This window comes from Bubalus kerabau, chromosome 11, assembly GCF_029407905.1.
Source record: "Bubalus kerabau isolate K-KA32 ecotype Philippines breed swamp buffalo chromosome 11, PCC_UOA_SB_1v2, whole genome shotgun sequence".
NCBI lineage: Eukaryota > Metazoa > Chordata > Mammalia > Artiodactyla > Bovidae > Bubalus > Bubalus kerabau.
Window position 1 is genome coordinate 47,758,760 of NC_073634.1, and position 23,086 is coordinate 47,781,845.

Sequence of the window (23,086 nt, forward strand, 5' to 3'; positions counted from 1 at the left end):
GGACATTTAAAAAAATTTATTAGAAAATAATTGCTTTACAATGTTGAGTTGGTTTCTCCTATACACCAGCATGAATCAGCCACACGTGTACATTTGTCCCCTCCCTCTTGAACCTCCCTTCTATCTCCCACCCCATCCCACCCCTCCAAGTTGTCACAGAGCACTGGGTTCATGTACCCCAATGTTTGTTACGGCACTTTTTTACAATAGTTAGGGCAGCCTAGAGGTCCATTGGCAGATGAATGGATATGGAAATTGTGGTGCATACATACAATGCAATATTACTCAGCTTTAAAAAGAATATATTTATGGGGGCATTTTTTAATGACAATTTTAGTAACAAAGAAAAAAAACCTTTAAGAAAATTTTCTGGCTGCATGATGTGGCATCTAAGTTCCTTGACCAGAGTTGAACCCATGCCCCCTGCACTAGAAGTGCAGAGTCTTAACCACCAGACCTCCAGGGAAGTCCCTGAAAATAAAATCTTAATAGTTATCACAGTAGTGTTCTAAGAGGTTATAAAAATTAGCCCACCAAAGTGGTAGTAGCCTTTCAGAATAGAAAGTTGGTGTAAATATATGGTGTTATTTAACACTTGGAATGATAGCTCAGTTGGTAAAGAATCTGCCTGCAATGCAGGAGACCCCAGTTTGATTTCTGGGTTGGGAAGATCAGCTGGAGAAGGGATAGGCTACCTACTCCATCATTCTTGGGCTTCCCTTGTGGCTCAACTGGTAAAGAACCCTCCTGTAATGAGGGAGATCTGAGTTTGATGCCTGGGTTGGGAAGATCCCCTGGAGAAGGGAAAGGCTACCCACTCCAGTATTCTGGCCTGCAGAATTCCATGGACTGTATAGTCAGTCCATGGGGTTGCAAAGAGTCAGACATGACTGAATGACGTTCACTTGGAATTTTTCTGGTGTGGTGCTGTATCCTTTAGTTTTTGGGTCATATTCAGTTCAGTTCAGTTCAGTTCAGTCGCTCAGTCATGTCCGACTCTTTGCGACCCCATGAATCATAGCACACCAGGCCTCCCTGTCCATCACCATCTCCCAGAGTTCACTCAAACTCACGTCCATCGAGTTGGTGATGCCATCCAGCCATCTCATCCTCTGTCATCCCCTTTTCCTCCTGCCCCCAATCCCTTCCAGCATCAGAGTCTTTTCCAATGAATCAACTCTTCTCAGGAGGTGGCCAAAGTACTGGAGTTTCAGCTTTAGCATCATTCTTTCCAAAGAACACCCATTTACCCTGTTTTAACTGATTCCTAAATTGAAGAGATATAAAATGATAGCAGTATGGCTCATGATTAGTTTTGGTGGGACAGCCTATAGCAGTACATTAATAAAACTCTTAAACAAGGATGAAAGGTAGCAAAATGAATCAAGATCCCAAGTTTTGTTAAGAAATGGTCATGCTATTCCAGATTCCTCAGCTGGCACTAATGGTGTTTTTTAATGCTCATTGGGATTCTTAGTAGAACTTGTAAACCAGTATCTTTGGACAAAAGATTATGGTTTCAGTTTGTAATTATATAGCCATTTATTGAGGATTTACTATGTGCAATTTTCCTAGCCATTCCCCCTGCAGATTCCTCTCCATGGATCCCACACAGTCAGGTTTGACTCTGTCCTCCACTGGGAAGATCATTGTCACCTGCAAGCAGAAGCCACAGAAGGAGCTTGTGTTAAAAAGTGACTCATAGCTCAACAGAACTTTTACTAGAAGGGGATGTCAGAGGATGAAATGGTTGGATGGCATCTCTGACTCAATGGACATGAGTTTGAGCAAAGTCCAGGAGATAGTGAAGGACAGGGAAGCCTGGCATGCTGCAGCCCATGGGGTCACAAAGAGTCGGACATGACTTAGTGACTGAACAACAACAACAGCAAAGACATTCATGAAGAAGAGGGGCCATAACGTCTATATTCTAACACCTTACTTATTGGTACATTTGATATTCTTTTTTGAGAAAAGAAGAACAGATGCCAAACCTACAAGCTCTTTCCCACTAGCTTTTGGGCAAGAGCAGAGACCTGATGCCAACAAGGAAATTTGGGGGGGGAGATGAGGGGGACAGTAGAATAATCATGTCAGAAGACTGGCAAGACCACCAAGCACTGAGTTGTAAGATGAACACTTTTGGAGAAAACATGATTGATATTTTTGTTTTAGCCAATTCTATTTCTAATTGTGTCTGTGCTAACACGACTGTGCTCAGTCGTGTCCAACTCTTTGCAACTCCATGGATTGTAGCCCACCAGTCTCCTCTGTCCATGGAATTCTCCAGGAAAGAATACTGGAACATTGCCATTTCCTTTTCCAGGGGATCTGAGTTGAGATTGAACCTGCATCTCCTGTGCCTTCTGCATTGCACAAAAATTCTTTTCTGCTGAGCCACCAGTCTATTTTTTTTCAGGCTTAATCCTTAGATTGAACACACAAATTTCCTTCCTCCCTTTCTATTTACAGAAGTTATTAAACAAGACTAAGTTTTCATTGTCGGAAATAGAAATACCTGGATTGAAAACTCTTATGATGAAAATTCACATTAAAATTTGAACATTAAAGTTGGAACAGGACATTGAAATGTTGCTGAGCTCCAGTTGATGATGGAATCATTTGAACCTTGGGTGTGATTCATTTTTAGATGATTTATTTGACTACTATAAAATAGACATATACACACAAACACCAATTTCTAGCTGGAAGGGAACTTAGGAATTTAATCTAAAACACCTTATTTCAAGAGATTGAGGCCCAAGGAATTAAGTGACTTGCTAAGCCACATTGCTGTTTGTTTAGTCCCATTGCAAGACTGAGACCCAAGACTTCTGTGTCCTGTCCAACGTCCTTTGTTTGATATCCATTTCCTATTCCCTTAATAGATAACAATATGTGACCGATAGCCACATTTCGAATTAAAATCAGCTAGAAACTTGGGAACTTCTCTGGCAGCCTAGTTCTTAAGACTTCACCTTCCAATGCAGAGGGTGTGGATTCAATCCCTAATCGGGAAGCTAAGATCCCATATATCTCCTAGCCAAAAAACCCAAAACAGAGGCAATATTGTAAAAAATTCAATAAAGGCTTTAGAAATGGTCTGCATCAAAAAAAAAAATCTTAAAAAATATCAACTAGAAACTTAACAAGTAATTGGCTAGAATGGTGATTTTCAGAAATTCCTGTGGGTCTTCTAAAAACATGCATGCCCCCCCCGCCCCCCCGGAGTCACCTCAGAGTTCTGGCCCAAAATGGTCAAGAAGGCTCACTGTAATTGCTATTTTTAGACAGTTAGCTTGAAGTTAAGATTGGGAGCTGGTGGCCAGAGCATGCAGAGTTCCTGTGGCTCTAGCAATTATGAAAACTGAGCAATGTATGTACACATTTCTTTATATAAAGCAAGTTACATGGCTAATGAGGTTGCAGAGATCATTCAGTTACATTGAAAAGAAAGAATACCACACTCAAATAGTGTTGAAGAAGCAAGTTAGTGTGATTAGTTATACAGGTACTCAACATTGCAGCTCTGCAGATGTGTTGTCTGTGCAGGTTCCTTCATACATGGGGATTCCTGAATGTAGTAAGGTGTAAATAATTAAAAAATTTTTTTCTTTGTTTTTGAGTCTTAAAAATTTTTTTTAATTGATGGAAAATTGCTTTACAATTCTCTACTGGTTTCTGCCATACAACTCAAATCAGTTGTAATTATAAATATATCCCTTCTATCCCTCCCCTCCCTGCATTGCACCCTTCTAAGTCATCATAGAGCACCAGGCTGAGCTCTCTGTGTTATTTAGCAACTTCTTATCAGCTATCTATTTTACACATGATAGTGTGTGTAAGTCAATGCTACTTTCTCAGTTCATCCTGCCATCACCTTCCCCTGCTGTGTCCACAAGTCTGTTTTCTACTAGGTTCATCAGCACCATTTTTCTAGATTCCATATGTATGCATTAATATATGATACTTGTTTTTGTCTTTCTGACTTCACTTTAAGTATAAGAGGCTTTAGGTTCATCTACATCACTACAACTGACTCAGATCCATTCCTTTTTATGACTCAGTAATATTCCATTGTATTAATGTACCACAACTTCTTTATCCACTATGTTGATGAACATCTTGATTGCTTCCATGTTCTGGTTATTGTAAATACTGCTTCAGTGAACATTGGGGTACATGTGTCTTTCAGAATTGTGGTTTTCTCAGAGTATATGCCCAGTAGTGGGATTAGGGTTACCTGATAGATTTATTAAATATTCCTAAGAATTATAAGGGAAGTGAGGTGGCAGTCTTTGTAAATATCTCTTTCACCAGTACTGTGAGCACTGAGGAGCCTAGGCCTCTTGGCAGAACTGTCCGTGGTGCTGAAAACATCTGCATTGACATCTTCTATGTGTCCCCCCTTCACTCCCTTTCCCTTCAGAGCAACACCTGGAGCAGGTACTGAAACTGGAATAAATAACAACATTAATTCCTGGCCCCAAATCACCAAGCACTTAATTTTTACCCAGAAAATACTTAGGAAGTTGTCTGATTTCTTTTTTGGAACAGGAAGGGTGGTTAATAGTGATAGCTGCAGAAAACGAAAGGGGATAGGATGTATAAGTCTGTCTCTATGTGGTGTTTACTCCCATTTCAGCAGGAAAGGCCCTGAGATACCACATGGGCCGGAGGGAGGAGTCCTGCTGCTCTGAGAAGCAGCTGACAAGGTCCATAGCTATGACCTTCTCTATAGAGCATCTGACCAAACTTTGGGATTGGAGGTGGGAGCACCAGCAGCCCTGAGTAGCTCATAGTTCACAACTAGAGCAGCCTACCCATGGGTGCCTGTCTTCCCCCTCACCCTTCTCCTCATGTCTTCCACCACCTGCCCACCATCACTAATCGGGCCCTTTAGCTCGAATGTCATTTAAAGGGGGCTTTCCAGTTATCTCCTCTTTTTCCTTTGGTACTTAGGATTTTCTTGAGAATAACAGGTATTTCTAATTCAGTGCCAGCAGAGGACCTGTGGCCTCTGCCCTACATCAGAGCCAGCCAGATGCAGACACCAGAGACAAATGCTGCTCTGGTCTGGAGTGTGCTTGGTGGGGCATGTCATCAAAGAAGGATGACATAACAACTGTTCAGGCATGAGCTCTGTTCAGGTCTGGGTGGGGAGGCCTATTTTCCCTTTAGGGATTATTGTGACAGCCCAAACCTAAAAAAGATTGCAAATAAAATAAGGTTTTCAGCCTGGTGGAGAATAACAATTTGATTGCTCATCTATTGCCCCCAGGCTCTGAGTCTTCTGGGTGACTGCCTCAGTTCCAGGCCACAGATGTTTCTCTGAATGATTTGACGAAGCCAAGTTATGCTTCTTCTTCTGTGAAAATAAATATTGGTGGGGTTTCAGGATGTGCAATAGCTGTAAGATTAGATCCAAAGGAAAGGTTGTGAGATTGGCATGAAATAGCAATTGCAATAAATGATGTCTTAAGAAGTTGTGGATTTATTTTCCAGCAGATGTCCTTAATTCAGAAGACTTAGGGATAGCAAACAGAAAGTCTAGTTGCTGGTACCAGAGGTTTATTTGCAAATGAAAGTTTCCTAAATGTTTATCCAGAAATTAATATTTAACATATCATTGCTTCTGATAGCTGTTGATCTCTGAGGGCAGATAAAATAATGAAAATGATGATTCAGGAACTGTTTTTATGGGAATGCTTTAATGAAGTAGTTCAAGGTCTGAACAGCTGGTAAAGAATCTGCCTGCTATGTGGGAGACCTGGGTTTGATCCCTGGGCTGGGAAGATCCCCTGGAGAAGGGAAAGGCTACCCACTCCAGTATTCTGGCCTGGAGAATTCCATGGGTTGCATAATCCATGGGGTTGCAAGGAGTTGGACATGACTGAGCAACTTTCACTCACTTCAAGGTCTGGAGGCTGGAAGTAGATGGGACTGAATGTCTGCCTCCTCCTAGTAGAGGGCAGAACATGGAAATGACCAGGTTTCTGGGTCATTTGCATGTGGACTGGCCATGCTCTACATAGAATAACAGTGGTGGTCAAGCACTATGTACAACTTGTTTGTCCCAAGTCTGTCTCACATCCATTCATTCCAGTCTGCATTTATCAAGTGCTGACTTTTTCTGGGCATGCATCTGTGAAAGGGTGAAACTGAGTTACTCCAGGTGAGGAAGCTTTACTCTCTTCTGTGATATTTATTATTCAGATCAATTCAGTTCAGTTGCTCAGTCATGTCCGACTCTTTGCAACCCCACAGACTGCAGCATGCCAGGCTTCTCTGTCCATCATCAACTCCTGGAGCTTACTCAAACTTCATTGAGTCAGTGATGCCATCCAACCATCTCATCCTCTGTCGTACCCTATCCTCCTGCCTTCAATCTTTCTCAGCATCAGTGTCTTTTCAAATGAGTGAGTTCTTTGCATCAGATGGCCAAAGTATTGGAGTTTCAGCTTCAGCATCAGTCCTTCCAATGAATATTCAGGACTGATTTCCTTTTGACTGGTTTGATCTCCTTGCAGTCCAAGGGACTCTAAAGAGTTTTCTCCAATACCATGGTAGATGGAGGGGTCATGGTGGAGAGTTCTGACAAAGCATGGTCCACTGGAGAAGGGAATGGCAAACCACTTCAGTATTCTTGTCTTGAGAACCCCATGAACTTATTATTATTGGAAGCCAAACTAACAGTGCTCTAAGATGTTGTCCCTTTATTTGGGAATTGTACCTCTAGCCAAGAAGTAGTAATTACCCATTTTCAGAAAAACCTAATGTTGTGTTTGAGCTTGGCACAGTGGTGAATAAAATTTAATTTGCACATCAGAGAACAAGAAAAGTAAAACACTGAGCATACATAAATGCTACCTTGCTCACTCTAAAAGGTAAAATTAGCAGCTATGTTTACTTGTAATCCACTATACTGCTGTGGATTAAACTTGTATAATCTAAAACTTTATTTATTGGATTGCCTGGCACTTGTGATAAAGGACCCGCCTGCCAATGCAAGAGATGTAAGAGACAAGGATTTGATCCCTGAGTTGGGAAGATCCCCTGGAGGAGGGCATGGCAACCGTCTCCCGTATTCTTGCCTGGAGAATCCCATGGACAGAAGGGCCTGGCAGGCTATAGTCCACAGGGTCACAAGGGGTTGGACACAACTGAAGAGACTTAGCACACCAAACATTAGTCACTTTAATGCATGCACTAGTATTAGACTTCACTATTGATAGTTGTCAGAGATACAGCTGAAGGTTAGAAACTAGAGAAGCTTAAGAAGTTGAGGTAAAGCGACAACCATCACTGAGTGTAGACGGCTGCCACCCATGTGTATTTAAAAATGCAAGCACTAGTTCTCAGTCACCTTAAGGAAAGACACCCCCTTCCAAACTATTAAGTCATTTTATTCATAGCACTAAGTATACTTGATATCATTCTGTGTATTTGTTTATGGTGTTTCTCTCCTCGTTGGATTATAAGCTCCAGGAGCGAAGGTTCTTGCCTCTCTTTTTTGTATTTCAATATCGTTTAGTTATCACTTGGCTATTACCTATTTTGCCAATAACACTGTGCAGCGTCACCCCCAGACTCAGTGGATTAACCTGTGGCCCTTTATCCTCACAGGTCTGCAGGTCAGTGAGGAGGCCATGTCTTCAGGCCGTGGTGTTGGGGTGGTCTTCCCTATGGTGAAGTTCTGCAGGTCCAGCTCTCACTCATGTTCATCATCCTCCTTCTGGAACTTGCGTTTATTATGGCAATGTAGGGACTACAGGGCAAGCAAGCCTCTTAAGACCTACGATCAGAATGGGCACTTTGTCCTCCACCCAACACCTTAGCCAAACCGAGTCATGAAGACTAACGTAAAGTCAAGGAGTGTAAAGGACAAAGTACCCATGATGAAGCCACAGCAAGAGTGTGGAGGACAGGCATGGAGAAAACTGCATCAGTTCTCTCAGTTCTCTGCTCCTCCCTCTACCATAACTTTGCAGTGAGATTTTGAATCTTGTCTCACCCAGAAGTGGAGTGTGTTTATCTACTCTTTGAATCTATGTTGGATTTCTAATTCACATTGGCAAAAAGAACATGCTGGAATGCAATGTGCCAGTTTCAAGCCTAGACCTCAGTGGGCTTTGAAGTCTTACTCTCTCTTGGAACCCTGCTACAGACATATCAATAGGTCTGAACCAACCTGCTGCACAATGAAAGACACAAGGCTCCATCATCACTAAGTAGGCAATGCCAGACCTATGCATCAGGCTGTCTTTGACCTGCCGGTTCCCAGACAACCCACCAGCTGTCCATGACTAAGGTCTTCTCTGGTCAACCAAATCTGGTGCAAATCAGTAGATGACCCACAGATTTATGCACAAAAATAAATTCATACTGCTTTAAGCCAATTGATTTGGGGAATTTTCTTTTACAGAAAAATAGCACAGAGATTCTTGAGAGTCCCTTGGACAGCAAGAAGATGAGTCAATCCTAAAGGAAATCCACCCAGAATCATTGGAAGGACTGATGCTGAAGATGAAGCTCCAATATTTTGGCCACCTCTTTTGAAGAGCTGACTCATTGGAAAAGACCCAGATGCTGGGAAAGATTGAGGGTGGGAGAAGAAGAGGGTGACAGAGGATGAGATGGTTGGATGGCATCACCAACTCGATGGACACGAGTTTGAGTAAGCTGGCAAGCTGAAGTCCATGGGGTTACAAAGAGTCAGACACAACTGAGCAACTGAACAGCAGTGACAAAATATATCTACATCACAGGGTCAATGTGAGATTGAAATGATATTCTTGTATAAAGTGTTGTCAGACGCTTCTGTCACAGAGTCGATTCTCACTATCTATTCCCACCCACCTTTTCATCACTTATGACTGCTTTTTAGCCTTACACTTTACAACATGGTGTTTTACTGAATGACAGATGAAGGTCATGCATTTTTGCCAGAAGAAAATAAGTAGAAAACAGGCCACGTGGTTGAAAGATGACATCAGCTTTCTCTTCCAATTGCTCTGTCCAGAGCTCTGCCAGCACTCAGTGTATAAACTGTTTTCTTCTCGAGGATAATGGCGCCCGTGGTACTTTATGTTCATAGACTTGCCGATGGCACTTGTACATTTAGAGAATGCATTAGAATGGATGAGGGGACCCTAGGTTGTTCTAATGTTAACCAATACTGGTATCTTGTCAGATGAATTTTTAGCATCAGAACAAGATGTGATCTTAATGGTGCTGAAGCAATTGGTCTCTTTAATTTGACATAACTCTTTTTTTTTTTTAATTTGACATAACTCTTGTGTGCATGACTTTCAGAGATGAAGTGCCATTTTTTCTTGGAATTTGAAGGACAAGAGCTACAAATGGACACGTGTTCTCCTCTGATTCTCAAGCTGCCTGCTAAGACCTGCCAGGGAGTGGCTAGCTTCTGTGCCCTCCCTCCTGCCTAATTTGAAATGTTCAAAACATCAAAGGGTAAACATCATGCTTTAAGCATTTCTGGTCACAGAAATTATGTCTGCTTGAAGCCCACTGTTGAGACAGTTTTATCACCAGAATAATTAATGTCTTGACTGGGCTACTCACTCCATGTTGCTTCTGGCTGTGAATTTTGATTAGATGTTAAGAGAAGAGGATGTCATTAGCAGCTCACCAGAGATGTGGTTATTCAATTGCTAGGAAACCAAATAAGGTGCTTTTATTCCCCCTTTGGGTCCAGCTGGTTGGTTGCTGGTATAATAAAAATGATGACCTTTGAGCTATGTTAGTAACAGACTTGGCTAGGATGTCAAGTTTATAAGCTTACGTCATCAGCTTCTCTTCTCGGCACTCTGCCTCTGACCCTGGAACTACTAATCACATTACTGTAAAAGACTCTTCTCTTGATTTATCTTTGCATGATGACTGCATCCCTTGGTTAGAAAAGAAATTACCCATCACAGCTTGCTCTTTTGGTTTCCTTGGAGCAAGGTCAGAGAGGGTCCAGTGATGGTGGTGCCAGACTGACTTCCTGATCACCCTCCAGGTTATCACTTGAAAAGAATTTCATTAAAACTATCAACTTTTAAACTCTTCTGTATTAAACTTTGGTACATAACACTACTTCAGCTTGCATGTAGAAAATCGTTAGGGAGTGAAATCAGTTATTGGAAACCCAGACTCCAAAAAGTGTGTGCTCTAGAAAGAAGTGGGGAAAATGCACTAAGCTGGGTCTTTCTTCAGAGAAAGCTGTGTATGAAGATGGATTTGTGGCTGTACATTCATATTTGTGGATATTTTATTTATGCATATTTTTGTTCATTATCTCAATTGTGCACTTAATCATATTTTTAAGTAATACGATACTTTGGCCACCTCATGAGAAGAGTTGACTTATTGGAAAAGACTCTGAAGCTGGGAGGGATTGGGGGCAGGAGGAGAAGGGGACAACAGAGGATGAGATGGCTGGATGGCATCACCGACTTGATGGATGTGAGCTTGAGTGAACTCCAGGAGTTGGTAATGGACAGGGAGGCCTGGTGTGCTGCAATTCATGGGGTCGCAAAGAGTCGGACATGACTGAGCAACTGAACTGAACTGATTCTAGTTCAAGAAAGACTTTTTTGATTCTAAGACTTTATGGTGTGCTTGCTCGGGCATCACATACACTAAAATTGGAACAATACAGAGAAGATTAACATGGCCCCTGGACAAGGGTGACAGGCAGATTTGTGAAACATTCTGTACTTTTAAATGTTCTTCAACAGAAGAATGCTTCCCTGATGGCCCAGACAATAAATAATCCGCCTACAGCGCAGGAGACCTGAGTTTGACCCCTGGGTCAGGAATATCCCCTGGAGAAGGGAATGGCAACCCACTCCCACTCCAGTACTCTTGCTTGGAGAATTCCATGGACAGAGGAGTGTGGTGGGCTACAGTCCATGGGGTTGCAAAAAGTTGGACATGAATAAGCACATCAGCATTTACAGCCTGGACACAATAATGTCCTCCTTGTGAATATTTTGAACACAGGAATCACAGGGACAAAAGTTGCTGCTCACTCTGTGGGGAAACTCTGCTGAGAGCTTTAGTCCAAAAAGACTATGGAGCTCCTGATGGTTGCAAAGAATGAAATTCTCCTGTTCGAAGCCTGAAGGAGCCAGGGTATGTACAGAATATTCCCCTTTCTCTGTCTCCCCCATTCTATTTGGCTGGTTGTCAGTACAAGAAACTTTGCCCACTATAAATATGCTGGCTAGATCAATAATTGAAATTAATGTGCTGCTGCTAATGTAATAAAATTAATAACAGACAAATTACTCAGTATCGATTCTCGATTTCCTTATGTTAGACCATTTCCATATGAATGCTTGTTTCAGGAGTTAATATGGACCCATAGCCAATTCTGAAATGTAGCTTTACATACACACGTGTGCCTGCCTATGTGTATATATACGTGTTTGTGTGTATGCATGTGCCTAAGTATGTATATATATATATATATATATGTAAAAACATATGCTTTAGATATATTTTATTTATTTTTCTTTAATGGTTCCTCAAAGAAAGGGCTGATTGTTGTTCAGTCACTAAGTCATGTCCAACTCTTTGTGATCCCAAAGGCCATAGACTGAAGCATGCCAGGCTCCTCTGACCTCCACTATCTCCTGGAGTTTGCTCAAATTCATGTCCATGGAGTCGGTGATGCTAGCTAACCATCTCATTCTCTGCCGCCCCTTTCTCCTTTTCTGATTATGGGCAAACAATCACCTGGTTCTCCCTGCCTTGAGATGCTTGTTGTGTATGAGGTTAGATGTTTCTGCATTTTTCTGAGCTGGAAGAACAATCAGAGTACATTCTCAGGATGTAAACTCAGGGACATGCCTGGACAGTGTGAGGATGCTGCTTGTCACTGTGCTGATCTGACCACACATGAGAACTCCTTAAGTCACATGATGCAAAGAGGGTGTGGATACACTTGCTGTGTAAGAGGAGAGCAGCCAGAGGAGGGACAAAGCCCAGTGCTCTGCTTCTAGGACTGCCAGGAACACACCGGCAGTGAAGAGTTCAGTTACTAATTGTTGCAGCAAGACAGGGCTTCCCTGGTGGCTCAGATAATAAAGAATCTGCCTGAAATGCAGGATATCTGCGTGTTTGATCCCTGGGTTGGGAAGATCCCCTGGTGGAGAAATGGCAACCCACTCTAGGATTCTGGGAAATCCCATGGACAGAGGAGCCTGGTGGGCTATAGTCAGTGGGGTTGCAAAGAGTTGGACACCATTGCATGATTAATACTTTCACAGCAAGGCAGGACACACACAGGGGTCTCTCAGCAGGAGGGAGGAAAAGTAGGTTCTGTTGGGGACCACATGCTCTTAGAAACAGACCCTTTCCCAGTCAAGCTCCAGATGAGACCCCTTGGTTGTGACCTTGTGAGAGCTCCTGTTTCAGATATAATGTGCTATACTTCAGCTACTAGGGCTTTTTAAAGTGCCTCCGTATTTCCTCCTATAAATTATAGCAGATTTCTACTTAGTACCTTAAAATATTTAAAGAAATTCTTTATATGTGAACCTGTGATAACCATCCAGTCTGCTGCTCTGAAAGGAAGATAGGGAATATAAAGAAAAAGGCATTATTTATTTCACAAATATTTCCCTTCCACCTGTTAAATGTTACAGTAGTTGAAGAAAGAAAAGACCAAACTAGGACTGTTTTGGAAATTCTTTCCCTTAAAATGAGTGTCACTGTCTCTTAGTGTAGGGTCACTAGATTTAATCCCCCAAGAAAAAGCTTGACAGATATATCAGCACAGATGCTTTTTAAAAACTTTGTGTTTGGAGACAGTATAATAAATATGTATGAAGTTAGGACGTTTGACTGACACTGAGTTCAGTCTTTCACCCTCTTTGTTTACTGGTAGTCATTGTTCTTTTTCACTGATGCTTAACTTGATTGAACTAAACCAGAAAACTATAAACAATTTTTTTTTAAAAAAACACTGGGCACATTTCATCTTCACTGCCTTCCACTGGTTTGTTTGTCTTGCCGTGACCTTGAGTAGAAGAAAACATTTCCATTTATCAAGTAGGAGGCAACAAAGTCATTCAAGGGTTACATTCTCAGGGAAAAAGTGCCATCTATGTTGTATGACTGGAAAATAGATGTCTCAAAGTATTTTATTACCTGTGATTTCCTGCTAATTAAAAGAAACATTAATCTGCTGTAGTTCAATGGTAAAAATTCGCTTTTGTACATGTTTGATGGTGATGAGTAGAAGCATATTTTGATCATGACACTTCATATTGAATTTAAATACCATTCCTCTGCGAGGGTGCTGAAGCATGCCCTTCTCTGCAGGCATGAAGCTTTCCGTAAGTAGGAATTCTTATTAAATCATTTTCTTCCCTCCACTCATACTGGTCTGTGCATTTATTCCATCCCAGGGACAATTGCTATTGAAGTTGACAGGTCCTGAGGCAGAATGGCAAAGCAACCTTTTGTTTCTGTCCTGACAATTGCATTTCCTTTGAATGAACTATTTTTCAGGGCACTCTACTCTGAAGGACCTAATCAGTTTGCAGCAGGTGTTAATGTCCACTGGAATATTTCACTAGACAGGACTGGAGAGTGAAGTCAGACTAGTCTAGTTGAACTTCCAATGGAGAAAATGCAGAAAATGCAGGGAAGCCATTTCCTTCCAGTTCTGAGACTCTTCCTTCCAGTTCTGTGAACTCAAGTGAAATAAATAAATCCTGAATGTTAGTCAACAAAGTTAAGTGTCTGCCTCAAAGCATTACAGTTGTGGTTAATTCAACAAGGTATCTTCCCAAGATCTTCCCCAGGTAACATTCCACAGGTGTTTGATTTTCACTCCAGTGTACTTTGTAAATATGATTTACCTGGAAACAGACATTTCTCTATGCACATTCGCTTTCTGCTGCACTTTCTGAGTCCAGTGTTGCTTGGCTTTCTCTCAGCCTTGTCTTTCCCTTCAAGAGCAGACTGAAGCCTTGGAAGCCAGCCTGCTAGCATCTGGAGAGGAGTGATGGATCACTGTAGGCTTGTGCCACTCGCACGGGGAAGGGTCCATGGAGTGTCTTACTTTCTAAGGAAACATTAACTTCCAGCTGATCTTTACCTTCCTTGGGGATGTGGGATTTGTTTGGTTGGTTAATGTTTATAGATTCAGATGAGTGCATTTCTTACAGCTACATTTGTCACTCCCTGTTTGAATTAACGCTTTAATTTTGTTTGTTTGTCTTCAGTTATTAGGCTAAACCTCAGTGCCTTCAGGAACCCCTCTGCATATCCCACTGTTACTTTAATGTTGATGAAGAGGTCATTGCATCTCATTGATTGCTTCTCCCTGGCTTCCTCCACGTCAGGAAAGAGCACAGATGGGAGTCTTCAGCTCATTAGAGGCAGTGCTTTGAGACCTCATCAATCTAGTCTATTTTTACTTTAGAGATGCCATAACAATTTCTGCCCCAGAGAGCCTACCTTTATAGCTTTGTGATTGCATCTGCACCCAGGTGAGACGCTTCTAAGTTAGCAAGACAGAACCGGGGAAACAGACAGTCTTTGTGGGATGAACAGGATAGCTTGAGGCACCAATAAGAATCAGACAGTAGATTTATAGCCTGCCTACAGTTATTTAAGAATACACACACAGCTCAGACGGATCGATATTCTTGAAACACAAGTTAGTGAGTGTTTTCTCTGCTCAAAATGGAGGCTAGATTAATGGAGAGCCCGCTACGTTCAAATTTAATCTCTTCAAGGCAATTAAAGCAATTTTGTGTTTTCTACTTTAGTGCTCCCCTGAACCGACAGCATCTGGACAACTTTAATTACCGTTTTGATTCAGTAAAAATGCACAAAAATGGCAGGTTTGGGGACTAAGAGTGACTTTTTCCCCTACTGCTTTTCTGATTTCTTGACTGTGGGGTTTTGGCTTCTTATCTGTTCATGCTGGGGGAGGTAACTGCATTTAAGGCTGCATGTGCTCCCAGGAGTGTGGACACGAGGACCCTGAGGGATGGTCACTGCGCGGAAGCTGGGACTGTGGATGTTGGGGTGTTTGAACTCTGCAACATTGTCAGTGGATTCTCTTTCACACCCTCCACTCGACTCAGATCCTCTCAGTGCCACCTCCCAACCAGAGCTTCTGTGCAGTTTTGTGTAGTGACCTTACTGGGGGCACCATTCTCTCTCCACTGCTGCCTGCCAACCACCCTGCGGCAGGGGTTAGAACTGTTTGCATTGTCTAGAAAGGGTGCATTGAACCCTAATAAGACATATAAAAAATGTTTAATTACTTTCTATTGGAGTATAGTTGCTTTGCATTGTTGTGTTACTTTCTGCTGTACAGCAAAGTGGATTAGCTATATGTATACATAGATTCCTCTTTTTTGGATTTCTTTTCCATTTAGGTCACCACAGAGCACTGTACAGTACCCGGCATTGTACAGTAGGTTCTCATTAATTGTCTATTTTATATATAGTGTCAATAGGGTATATGTCTCAATTCCAGTTTCCCAATTCATCCCACCCCCATTCTTTGGTATTCAAAAACTTGTTCTCTATATCTATGACTCTATTTCTGCTTTACAAATAAGTTTATCTGTGCCAGTTTTTCTAGATTTCACATATATGCCTTAATGTGTGATATTTGTTTTTATTTTTGAATGCTATTAAATTCAAAAACTGTTGATCAACGACATCCAACACAGCTGACAAGCATGTATGTATTTATGTGACAGTAAATTCAAACCTTTAAATTCCTAATAATGTTTAATTCAAGAATGTAAACTATCTGATGATATATTTCCTTGTGGCCATTTTACAACTTTATGTACACATCAGAATTGCCTTTATTCATTAAAAATTAATGAGATTCTGGCTAGATAGAAGGCGTGTTATTCTTGGCTCTTTGACATTTAAGGACCTTCTTTAAATTCAGGAAGTACTTTTCTTTCCTTTGAAGCCTCATTGTCTGTCAATGGCTTTTGACATCCTGTTCTCTAGTCATACATGACTGTATATCATTCATTTTTATTTCTATCTGCTTCTCCTAAATTCTCTGTCTTGAATTCCTGCACATTTTTAAGCATGAGGAAAATTTCAAGTCTGGAGCAAAAACCACTTCTTCTGTAGGACGGTCCTCAGCTTCTCTCCAGGGATAAATTGCCTGTGTTCTGTGCAGAAGCTGCTCATTCTTTTAGTGTAACAGAACAGCAGGTGTGCTCTGCAGTCATGCCTGGATTTGAGTCTCTGTATTATCCCTTATTAGCTGTTTGATACTGAGCCAATTACAAAACCTTCTAAGTCATGTTTCCTCATATGTGATATGGAGCTAATAATTTTATATTTAATATTTTATAGGGTTGGTGTGAAAATTAAATGAGATAATATATGTGGATTATTTATTTCATCTCTCAACACATGATGTGTATTTGGTATGTGCTGGTTGTTGTTATTATTACATTGGAATGTAGTTAATGATGTTTCTTTAGTATCCTCCCAAGATTAAGAATTCTTTGGGGAGGGGACCGTTTCTTATTCAATTAGTCATAATCTTTATCCAACACATAATCTTGCACATAGTTGGATAGTAGATGTTCTGGAGATTTTTGCCAAATAACTTATTTAACAAACAACTTCTTTGCTGGTCATCACTGTTTTAGTCAACTTAGACCATTATTTTACTAAAATAAAATTTAAATTTATAATTTAATTATTTTATTATTGCTAAATTTATAATTTAATTAAATTTATTTTGACTTTAAATTTATTAATTTATTAAAATAATTTTTATTAGTGACCATTGGTGATATCACAGGATATTATTTGGGTTTAATACACATATTTTATTCATGAATACAATTCTGACAGCTTAGGATTGCTAAGAAATTGGAAAATAATTACATGGTTTTGATATTTCAAATGCTTAAAAGGACTTAAATAGGAAAAAGAATCACAAGTGATTATAATTTCAACAAGGAAATGATCAGTGTGATTCAGTGTACATGTCCTTATCCCAAATGTGTAGTATTTTGAGAGCAGAGGGTAGCTAAACATCAATTCCTGTCCATTTTTTCTATAGTTTCTAGAATTTATCTCCTCAATTGTCACCAACACTAAACCCCTAGTTCAAATTATCATCAGCCTGGACTTCTGTTGAAATCCTAACTTGTGTATGTGCATCTATTCTACATAAACACATCTGCTAGAGTGGATTTTTCAATATGAAAATTGTATCCCCTCACTTTTATGCTTAAAATAACTGCTAAAATATTCCCATTAAAATTAAAGTGAAAATATCTTGATTATAAATTTAACACAAGCTACTAAAATGTACAAAATTATAAAAAAGAAAAATAAAGCATTTATAACAAAAATGCTCATTGCCAAAGCTATAGTATATACATTTTTAGATATTTTTCTGTGTATACCTAACATATACATGTATTTCCAAATTAAGTGATTAGTTAACATACTTCTTGTGTCAACCTATTATTTTTCAACCTATTTTTTAAACTTACTAATTTATTATGTATATTTTCTATAATGTTTGATAGCTGTGTACCTCATATTGCTGGATTGTAAGGTCATCTGCAATTTTTGTCACTGTAAGCAATACTTTGAGTGTGTGCAAATTTGCAGAATGATGAATGAATATCCTCTTGAGGAATTGTTGGTAATGCATATGTAATTTTACAATATTATATTTTATAGAAGATAGGATTAATATTCATAAAACTAGAAAAATCATGAGATTTATCCCAGGGATACAAGGATGGTTCAATATCTGTGAAACAATCAATGTGATATACCTTATTAACAAACTAAAGAATAAAAATCATATGATCATTGATAGATGCAGAAAAAGCTTTTGACAAATCTCAACATCTATATATGATAAAAACTCTCAACAAAGGGGTATAGAGGGAACATTCCTCAACATAATAAAAGCCATATATGACAGTTCAGTTCAGTTGCTCAGTCGTGTCCGACTCTGCGACCCCATGAACCGCAGCACGCCAGGCCTCCCTGTCCATCACCAACTGCCAGGGTCTACCCAAACCCATGTCCATTGAGTCGGGGATGCCATCCAACCATCTCATCCTCTGTTATCCCCTTCTCCTCCTGCCCTCAATCTTTCCCAGCATCAGGGTCTTTTCAAATGAGTCAGCTCTTCGCATGAGGTGGCCAAAGTATTGGAGTTTCAGCTTCAACATCAGTCCTTCCAATGAACACCCAGGACTGATCTCCTTTAGGATGGACTGGTTGGATCTCTTTGCAGTCCAAGGGACTCTCAAGAGTCTTCTCCAACACCACACTTCAAAAGCATCAATTCTTCTGCACTCAGCTTTTTTCATAGTCCAACTCTCACATCCCTACATGACCACTGGAAAAGCCATAGCCTTGACTAGACGGATCTTTGTTGACAAAGTAATGTCTCTGCTTTTTAATATGCCATCTAGGGTGGTCATAACTTTCCTTCCAAGGAATAAGCATCTTTTAATTTCATGGCTGCAATGACCATCTGCAGTGATTTTGGAGCCCCAGAAAATAAAGTCAGCCACTGTTTCCACTCTTTCCCCATCTATTTGCCATGAAGTGATGGGACCGGATGCACGACTGACTAAGCAGCAGCAGCAGCAGCCATAATCTTAGTTTTCTGAATGTTGAGTTTTAAGCCAACTTTTTCATTCTCCTCTTTCACTTTCATCAAGAGGCTCTTTAGTTTTCCCCTTTCTGCCATAAGGATGGTGTCATATACATATCTGAGGTTATTGATATTTCTCCCAGCAATCTTGATTCCAGCTTGTGCTTCCTCCAGCCCAGCATTTCTCATGATGTACTCTGCATATATGTTAAATATATAACAAGCCCACAAGTAACATCATCCCCAACAGTGAAAACCTGAAAGCATTTTGTCTAAAATAAGGAACAAAGCAAGGATGCCCACCACTTTCTTCTCAAAATGTTAGTTTCTCAGTCATATCTGACTTTTTGCGACCTCATGGACTGTAGTCCACCAGGCTCTTCTGTCCATGGAATTCTCCAGGCAAGAATACCTGAGTGGGTAGCCATTCCCTTCTCCAGGGGATCTTCCCAACCCAGGGATGGAACCCGGGTCTCTTGCACTGCAAGCATACTCTTTACCACCTGAGCCACCAGGGAAGCCCTTCGTCTCACCATGAGGCTATTCTTCCTGGGATGCTGTTTCTTCCCAAGATTAAATCCATATTCTAGCTTCTTATAAACAGTTTCTTCTTTGACAGAGCATTTCACAGTTGAAACTTTACATTGATTCATAAATTATTATTTTATTAATGCCTATCTCCTCTACTAGACTTTAAACTCTATGACAGCAGATATCAAGTTTATTTTGCTCATAATTTTGTCTCCAGAAGCTGATACGGTACTTGGTATATAATAAGTTCTCAGTAGATATTTGTGGAGTAAATGAATAAATGAAGGTAAAGATTGTGATTCTTCAATCCTCAGATTACACCAATGATTCCAGTTTTGTTTAAATATGGTCACTAAACTAGGACAGTCTACAATGAAAGAGGAAGTCTAAATGAGTAGGTTGGCAGCTAGTATTCAAGTCATTCTTAGAATTAATAAAGAACACATTATCTGTTCCCCTCGGGAAGAGTGGGAGTAGTGAATTCTTGGTGGTATTATTCAATGAGTTATTTGATATGTTACATTTATTCTTATGGGAAATTTAAATGCCTATGATATGCTGAGCATTAGACATAGCATATAAAAGACAATTTGATAGTACATTAAGTGCCCAGTTTTCTTTCCTCTTTTTACTTTTATCAAAGCTTTTATGAACTATTATCAGAATTAAAATGAAGGGAATGCTTTTTAGGATTATTTTGAAAATGAAAAATTCATGAATTTTATCTTTGTGCCATGGAATAAAAAGATATTAGAACTAGGAAGAATTTTATATATACTCCCTCTTTAATTTACAAATGAGAAAATTGATTAAATGATTAATTGAAGTCACAGAGCTGGGAACTTAAGCCCAAATTTCTAAAACCCATAAGAGACTGTATTCAATTACAACATGTTGCTTCCATGGCATTTCTCCGTTAATGTGATGCATACTTATGATAGGCTTATTTTCATTATGTTAAAAGGAATGGTGGTGCTTCTGGTCTGCACCATGATGTAGTGATGGAAATCAGATGCATCTTCCCAATGCAAACAATCATGAAGCCACTGTTTCTTGAGAAACAGTGAGAGATGAGTTGAGAGAGCACAATGCTGTGGTCCAGGGAGAAGGGACTCTCAAGAGATGAGCCTCACATGCCCCCAGCTTTCTCACTGCGGGTACTTCCCATTGCTCCGTGTCCTAGGGCAATGAAGCCCAGGTCCAGGGGTGATGCTGGGTGGAGCAAACACAGAACAAAGTTCAGGACCACTCAGGCTGCTGGAATGTGGGGAACTGGCTGTCAGAGAAGAAGGCACATGAGGAGGAGTTTGCACAGGGGTTCTCTTGAGTCTTTGGCCAAATACTAAGTCCTGCAGGCACAGGATGGGACTCCTTGAAGGTGGGCAAAGAGCAGTTGCTTTTGCTGCTTGTGCGTCGGGGTCACACTATATTGAGAGACACTGACGATTTGAGAAGCCATCGCAGGCATCCAACTGCAATCCAAGCAAGATCAGAGCACAGGGTGTGCTAGCCTTAGAGTTGTTGTTTTTCAGTTGCCAAGTCATGTCCTACTCTTTGTGACTCCATTGACTGCAGCACACCAGGCTTCCCTGTCCTTCACTATCTCTCAGAGTTTGCTCAAACTCATGTCCATTGAGTCGGTGATGCTATCTCACTGTCTCATCCTTTGTCGCCCCCTTTCTCCTGCCCTCCATCTTTCCTAGCATCAGGGTCTCTTTTAATGAGTCAGTTCTTCATATCAGGTGGCCAAAGTATTGGAGCTTCAGCTTTAGCATCAGTCCTTCCAATGAATATTCAGGGTTGATTTCCTTTAGGACTGACTGGTTGATTTCCTTGCAGTCCAAGGGTACAGTAAGGAGGCCTAACCAAGCCTAAAAATAAACACTAACAGAATAAAGCTAATTGGCTCAGTATTCTTCTAAGGAAGTTGACAGAAGTCAGATTCTGCAACATAACATCAACAATTTTCAGAAAGCCATAAAAATGACCACATCCAGAGATGCTGGCCTTAAGATAAGGGCTTGAATACAGCAACTGTAAGTATGTTCAAGGACTTAAGGGAAAAGGGGACAAAAAAGGTGACAAGAAGTCAGTTCTTTAGAAAAGAACCAAATGAACATACTGCATCTGCCAAACACAGTATCTGAATTGGAAATTTATCTGATAGGCTCAACAGAAGATTAAACAGATTAACAGAAGGAAGGTTAGTAGATTTTTAGAAAGGGTGATGGGAATGGAAACCCAGAGAGAAAAGTGACTGAGGGAACAGAGGCTGTGGGCATGAGGGTTAACACACTCGTGACTAAAGAGCCAGAAAGGGAAGAGAGGGATGTTGCAGTGGAACAGCATATTTGAGGGAATAATGGCTACAAATGTTCAGATTTAATAAAAAAATATCAACCTACAGATTTAAAAAGCAGGCCAAACAGACGCAAAGCAAACCAGGTCATTTTGGATTGACACAAATCAGAGAAAGGGAAAATCTTAAAAGCAGTCACAGGAAGAGAAGAACAATGATAAAAATCAGAGTTGACCTGAAGTAAGAGTTCATAGTTCTGAGCTTTCAGTAGAGCTGGGCAGAATATGCTATTTGAATAAATAAAAAACATTTTAAAAGCAAGAAACCAAATAATCCTTGAGGGCAAGTAATTTGTCCCTTTGAGCTTGCTAATATTTAATTGGTCCAGTATAATACGAATTTGCATTCTTAGTCTTTTTAGTCTTGAAGACAGGGGAGGGAAGAGAAGAGATCTAACAGTTGGGACATCTGATCTTATCTATCTGTCCACCTACCTATGAACACATGTACGTATATATGCATATATTCAAACAATTCTCCCAACAACAGAATCAGTGCTAACTTTCATCAGAAATTAAGCAATTCAGAAGAAAGTAGAAAGACTCTTAAAATGCTGAAAGAGAAAAGAAATTATGAACCTAGAATTCTATATCTGGCAAAATATATAACTTATTCACTTTGTTGTGCAGCAAAAACTAACACATTATTTGGGAGAATGGCATTGAAACGTGTAAAATATCATGTATGAAACGAGTTGCCAGTCCAGGTTCGATGCACGATACTGGATGCTTGGGGCTGGTGCACTGGGACGACCCAGAGGGATGGAATGGGGAGGGAGGAGGGAGGAGGGTTCAGGATGGGGAACACATGTATACCTGTGGCAGATTCATTTTGATATTTGGCAAAACTAATACAATTATGTAAAGTTTAAAAATAAAATAAAATTAAAAAAAAAAACTAACACATTGTAAAGCAACTATATTCCAATAAAAAATTTTTGCATGCAAAAAAAAAAAAGAAATTCAAATTTCAATGTCCAGCAATAAAGTTATAGGGATACAGCAATAACCAGTTGTTTAAAAAATAAATCATTCTAACCCCATCCCCCCAATAAAGGCCAAATAAAAACATTTCAGATTAGAAAAAGCTGAGATCATTGTCTTTAGAGGCCTACACTACATTAGATCTAAACAGATGTTTCCGGTGAGGAAGATGCCCTGGGGCTAGGGGACCAGATTTGTGCTCCCAGCTCCGGGTTCTGTGGATACTGCATCATTATCCCGGTTCTGGCGTCTCTTTCCTGCCACACTGGTTTTGCAACATTACTGCTCTGGTCCCTGCTGTGTGATAGGGAGCAGTGAACTGAGCTATCCTCTTCAGACCCAGCAGTGAGGGGCCTACTTTGCACTTCACAAGTGAATGTTTAGAATATTAAATCCAGTTTAGAGCAAGTGCTATTACATGCGGAAGTTTCTGGAGCAGAGGTCACAGAGGAAGACAAGGCGTCGGGGCTCCTTCAGCCTTCATCGGGTGGATCTTTCGTTTGTTTGTAGAGCACTTCTCACCCCACAGTCTGCATGTGGGATCTTTACTTTTGAGGCTGA

General features: G+C 40.4%; 1 non-coding gene across 1 annotated transcript; it reads left to right on the top strand.

The window, feature by feature from the left end:
• Positions 1-10,622: 10,622 nt before the first annotated feature.
• On the top strand, positions 10,623-10,729 carry LOC129623968 (U6 spliceosomal RNA). The gene has a single exon (XR_008700710.1). It is a non-coding gene; the product is annotated as a U6 spliceosomal RNA (small nuclear RNA).
• Positions 10,730-23,086: the final 12,357 nt, after the last annotated feature.